Source organism: Mustela nigripes, chromosome 9, assembly GCF_022355385.1.
Source record: "Mustela nigripes isolate SB6536 chromosome 9, MUSNIG.SB6536, whole genome shotgun sequence".
In the NCBI taxonomy this organism is placed as follows: Eukaryota; Metazoa; Chordata; class Mammalia; order Carnivora; family Mustelidae; genus Mustela; species Mustela nigripes.
Genome location: NC_081565.1, coordinates 26,716,710 through 26,722,227, shown reverse-complemented (window position 1 = coordinate 26,722,227; position 5,518 = coordinate 26,716,710). Strand labels below are relative to the sequence as shown.

The following is a 5,518-nucleotide window of genomic DNA, read 5'->3' as shown; positions in this document are numbered from 1 at the left end:
GGTGACTGTTACTGTGTATTTTCCTCTGTTCCTTTCTGGTCTATGTACCCTTTAGGCTCTCTCTTTGCTTAGAGGACCCCTTTCAGTATTTCCCGCAGGGCTGGTTTGATGATTGCAGTTTCTTTTAGTTTTTGTTTGCCCGGGAAACTTTTATGTCTCCTTCTATTTTCAGTGACAGCACTCTTTGGCATTCTTTGCTGCATGTTTTTCTTGTTTAGTGCCCTGAATATATCATGCCAGTCCCTTCTGGCCTGCCAGGTCTCTGTGGATAGGTCTGCTGCCAATCTCATGTTTCTACCATTGTAGATTACCTCTTCTTCCAAGTTGCTTTCAGGATTTTCTCTTTGCCTCTGAGATTTTAAAGATTTTTAAGATTATCTAAGTTTTACTGTTAGATATCAGGGTGCTGACTTATTTTTATTGATTTGGTGGGGTTCTCATGCCCATTTCCTTCCCCAGATTAGGGAAGTCCTCCTCTATAATTTGCTCCAATATCTCTTCTGCCCCCCTCTTTTTCTTCTGTGATCCCAATTATTCTAATATTGTTTCACTTTATGATATCCCTTATCTCGTGAATTCTCTCCTCATGATCCAGTAATTGTTTATCTCTCTTTTTTTCAGCTTCATTATTCCCCATCATGTAGTCTTCTGTATCACTAATTCTCTCTTCTACTTCATTTATCCTAGCAGTTAGAGCCTCCATTTTTTTTTTTTAAGATTTCATTTATTTATTTGTCAGAGAGATATAGTACAGACAGGCAGAGTGGCAGGAAGAGGCAGAGGGAGAAGCAGGCTCCCCACAGAGCAAGGAGCCTGATGCGGGACTCGATCCCAGGACCCTGCGATCATGACCTGACCTGAAGGCAGCTGCTTAGCCAACTGAGCCACCCAGGCATCCCAGAGTCTCCATTTTTTATTGCACCTCATTAATAGCCTTTTTAGTTTATACTTGGTTAGATTTTATTTCTCCAGAAAGAGATTCTCTTGTATCTCCTATGCTCTTCCAGCCCTGCTAGTATCTTTTTAATTGTCATCCTCAACTCTAGTTCTGACATCTTACTAATGTCTATGTTGATTAGGTCCTTGGCAGTTAGTACTGCCTCTTATTCTTTTTTTTTTTTTTTTTTTTTTTTTTGGAGGTAAGTTTTTCTGTTTTGTCATTTTGTCCAATGAATAGATGAATGAAAGAACAAAATGCTAAAAGGGTAACAATGACCCCAGGAAAACACACACTAAACAAATGAGTAGAGACTTGAAACAAGGAGGAAAAGGGGGAAAAAAAAAAAAAAGAATATGATCAGGCTGGTGAATAGAACAGAGCAACACACTAAATTTTGGGTGTATTTCAGTCTGTTAGAAGAAACTGTCTCCCAAATTTTTAAAGAAAGAAAAATATATGTATATATATATACACACACAAAAATAAGGGTAAATACAATGACAGGAAGGAATATGACTGTAAAAGTGAAAATTAAAAAAGATTTTAAAAAAGGAAATGATAAGAAGTTGGTTGGGAAAGGAAAGAAGAAAAAATAAAGAAAAAATAGAAAAAGAAAAAATCAAGAAAATTTTAAAAATTAACTTTGAAGGAGTAAAGAATCATGGGAAAATAAGCCATGAATTCTATGTGCTGTACTGTCCTAGTGCTGGAGTTTTGCAGTTCTTCTTAATCGATAAACTTGGTCTTGGCTGGATGTTCTTGCTGATCTTCTGGGGGAGGGGCCTGTTGCAGTGATTTTCAAATGTCTGCCCAAGGTGGAATTGCACTGCCCTTGCCAGGGGCCAGGCTAAGTAATCTGCTTGGGTTTGTTCTCTGTAACTTTTGTTACCTTAAGGATTTTTGAGGATAAGAATGAAAATGGCACTGGAAGAACAGAGAATTTGGAGCCCCGCTCCTCAGTGCACCCTCAGAGAAAAGCAGCCAATCATTCCTGTCTCCCTGGTCTTCGGCTACATTCCATGCTCAACTGGCCTGTGACTGAGCATTTCCATCTCTGGCACATGACTATTTGGAGTTTCAAAACCCAGCAGATTCCTGCAGTATGCTCCCATGCTGATCCTCCCAATGGAGGAAGAGGAGTCTCCCCAGATCTGTAACTTGTTGGGTCCCTGCTTGAAGAGTAGTGGCCTGACTGTGCCTTGGATCACAGTATATAGCAACCTCGAGCTGAGAGTACACTCCTCGGCTCACTCTTTGCAGTCAGTTTCCCAGCTCTGGTACCTGGGAGCATTGGCATCAGGCACCCTCAGTGCCTGGCATCAGGCACCCTCAGTCTTCCTGTGACCTGGAGGGTCCTGAACCACACTGTGCCAGCCAGGGTTCCAACCCCTACCAAGCCACTGCAGCAATGTCCCTCAGGGGAGCAGACTTCTAAAAGTTGTGATTTTGTGCTCTGCTGCTCTCACTTGCTGATAGCCAGCTGATGAACACTCCCTCCCCACCATAGTCTATCTTCCCATAAATCGCCTCAGATTCACTTCTCTGCACAACCTACCTTCCAGAAAATGGTCATTTTTCTATTCATAGTGTTGCCACTATTCTCTTTTTTGATATCTTGTGAATTCATAGGTGTTCAGAATGGTTTTTTAACTATCTAGCTGAATTCCTGGTACCAGACAAAATTTAGGTGTCCTACTCCTCTGCCATCTTGCTATCCTCAAAAATAACTTTAAATAATCTGTATTTCACTACTTTGTAGAACAAATAAAAACTGTAAACAATGTATTTGAATATGGCTAATTATTTTTAGAACCTTGGTTTAATATGTGGTGTCATAGCTGTTTGAAGGCTTCTGTTTAAGTTTGGTTTATAGCAGCATTTAATTGTTATGGTTCTCATAGCTAGAAAGAACTTCACATAGAAATTCCTAATGGAACCAAATATCAGTCTCTCATTGACTTCACTTACTAAATCACAATACTCATTTTTCAATCCTAACCACCATTTATACAGAAGTTTTTGTTGAAGTTTGGCTAATAAATTTCCATTATGCCTGATGCCAAAAAAACTACTCCAGCAAACATATTGGAAGGGTTGCATATTTACATTTTTTTAACAAATAGATTCAAAATCCACTAAAACTCTTTGGGAGACTATTAAACATATGGAAAAATTCTGTTTCCAAGTTTATTAAATATGTGGGTGACAAATGTATATAATTCCTACAACTAAACAATATAATAATAAAAAAACATTCCCCAAAAACCATTTTCAAAAATGTCCTCTGGGTTTCTTTTAAAAAGTGGGTTTTTTTTTCCATTATTAAATGTCACTTTCACCTTGAAGAAACAAGCTATTTAATTTGTCCTTATTTTTCTTTTAATTTATCTGGTATATTGCACACTACTGGCCACCACCTGTCATCATATAAAAGGTCAATAAATTGGAGATCTGTGCTCACTTCGGCAACACATATACTAAAATTGGAACGATACAGAGAAGATTAGCATGGCCCCTGCACAAGGATGACACGCAAATTCATGAAGCATTCCATATTTATAAATAAATAGATAAATAAATAAATAAATTGGAGATTGATCTTTAACTTTAGCACCCTTCTTAAGGGCTTTGATACAAGATACATGGTGAACTTCTTAGGTTCATGGCTAGTCCTTGCTCATTATAAAGCAGGGGTCAGCAAACTACAGCCTCAGATCAGATCCAGCCCACCACTGTTTTTATAGATTTTTACTGTAACACAGTCACACTCATTCATATAAATATTGTCTATGACTGCTTTCACCGTACAGGAGTAGATCTGAAATGTTGTGACAGAGACCATATGGCCTGCAAAGCCTAAAACATTTACAATTTTCCTCTTTACAGAAAAAAACTGCCAACCCTGGATCATCATAAAATTTTTGCTAGTACAAGTTTTCTGTTTCACAAGATTCAGCACATAAATTCCTGGAATTTTAAGCACTATAGCTTTGAATTCCTTCCTGCAATAGCTTTCTATGAATGATGCAGTGATTATATTTCTCTTGTGGTTCTGTCCCTCTAGCCTTACCACTTCTTTCACTAAAGAAGTCATTAATATATTTATAATTAATATATTTTTCCCAGGATATCTCTGCATCAGTGGAAAGACAGAGAGAATAGTTTTTCATGTATTTCATTATTGAAACAGAATGTAGCGAATGTCATAAACTGAGACAAGTTAGAAACATCTGTACTTTCATCCAACCATATCAGAAACTTCCCACAACGTCAAATCTATCCTAATGCTTGCTTTTTCAGATCTTCATCATTGTTTTCCAGGCATCTCCCAAGGATATCTGCTGACAAAGGAACACATTTTTGCTTATTATTTCGGCCAATTTTTCCTATGGCAGAAGATCGTTTCCCTAATAGTATGCAGCTTTTTAACTTCTGTCCTCAAGCAAAACCCATAAAGTTAGTGAAATTATGGTAAGTGAACTTGAGCAGTGCCTGACTAAAACATCACTGTAAAAAAAGCTGTAGAGCTCTGCCTTTAATGTTCTGAAAGCTTCATTTCCAAATGTCACAATAATCATGACAGCTGCACAGATAAAACTCAAACTCAAGTACCCTTTGGGTCAAATTGTCTACTGTTGTCTACATTGTCCACTGTTAATGGTATTATTTAAATCCATAGTTCCAAGAGGCTCCATGAAAATTTCTAATTTTTTGGATTACTACTTATCAGATCTGACTATATCATCCTTGTTTCTTTATCCCAACATGGGTCACAAAGAACTCATAACAGGAGCAGATCTGTTTGCTCAGCCATTTTGTTCATTGTTTCCTTACTAGGTATTACCTTAAATTCATAATTTCTTTAGAGATATCTTTTCAAGAAATTTATTCATTTTGTTATTTTAATTTAAACCATATAACATACTACTTTCTGAATCCACCTTAACCCATATGAACTGCAATATAATCACAGTACGCTGAAAGCCAATACCCACAAGAAAATAATTGGTCAAACCTTCCGTGTTATGGAAACCTCACTCTTCCCTCAGAGCACTCTATGAACTATACTTCACATTTGACTGTGTGAAGGCACCAATGTCAAGCTGTTTATTATATGTTAGTAATAGTTAATTTTTCTTATTATTTAGATAAACACAGAGACAGGTAATAATTTTTTTTTCATACACAGTGAACTGTCTTATATACTCTACTTTGGTTTGGAGACCATACAATGATTCTGCCACTTTAAAAAGTAAAGACTCAGAACAAGGGAAGTGAGATTATTCTATTAATACTTTTGGAACACCTACCACGTACAAAAAGAAGTATATCAGGTGCTTTATGAATGTTACAAAGATCAATCAAATTAATCAGACATGGATCCTGCCTTCAGCTCCAGTCACTCATTCATTTACCCACTAAGCAATCATTTATTGGGTATCTTCCAGTTCTGAGGATAGGGGTAGGTGCTAGGGTTTTGGTGGCCTGGTGACTTTTACTTCAGATATGACAAACCATTCAGCCAACTTGAATTCACTTGAACAGATAGGTCATTATCGTGTAAATTTTTCATTTTTG

General features: G+C 37.2%; 1 non-coding gene across 1 annotated transcript; it reads left to right on the top strand.

The window, feature by feature from the left end:
• Positions 1-3,393: 3,393 nt before the first annotated feature.
• Positions 3,394-3,500, top strand: LOC132025206 (U6 spliceosomal RNA). Its single transcript, XR_009406472.1, has one exon. It is a non-coding gene; the product is annotated as a U6 spliceosomal RNA (small nuclear RNA).
• The last annotated feature ends 2,018 nt before the right edge of the window (positions 3,501-5,518 follow it).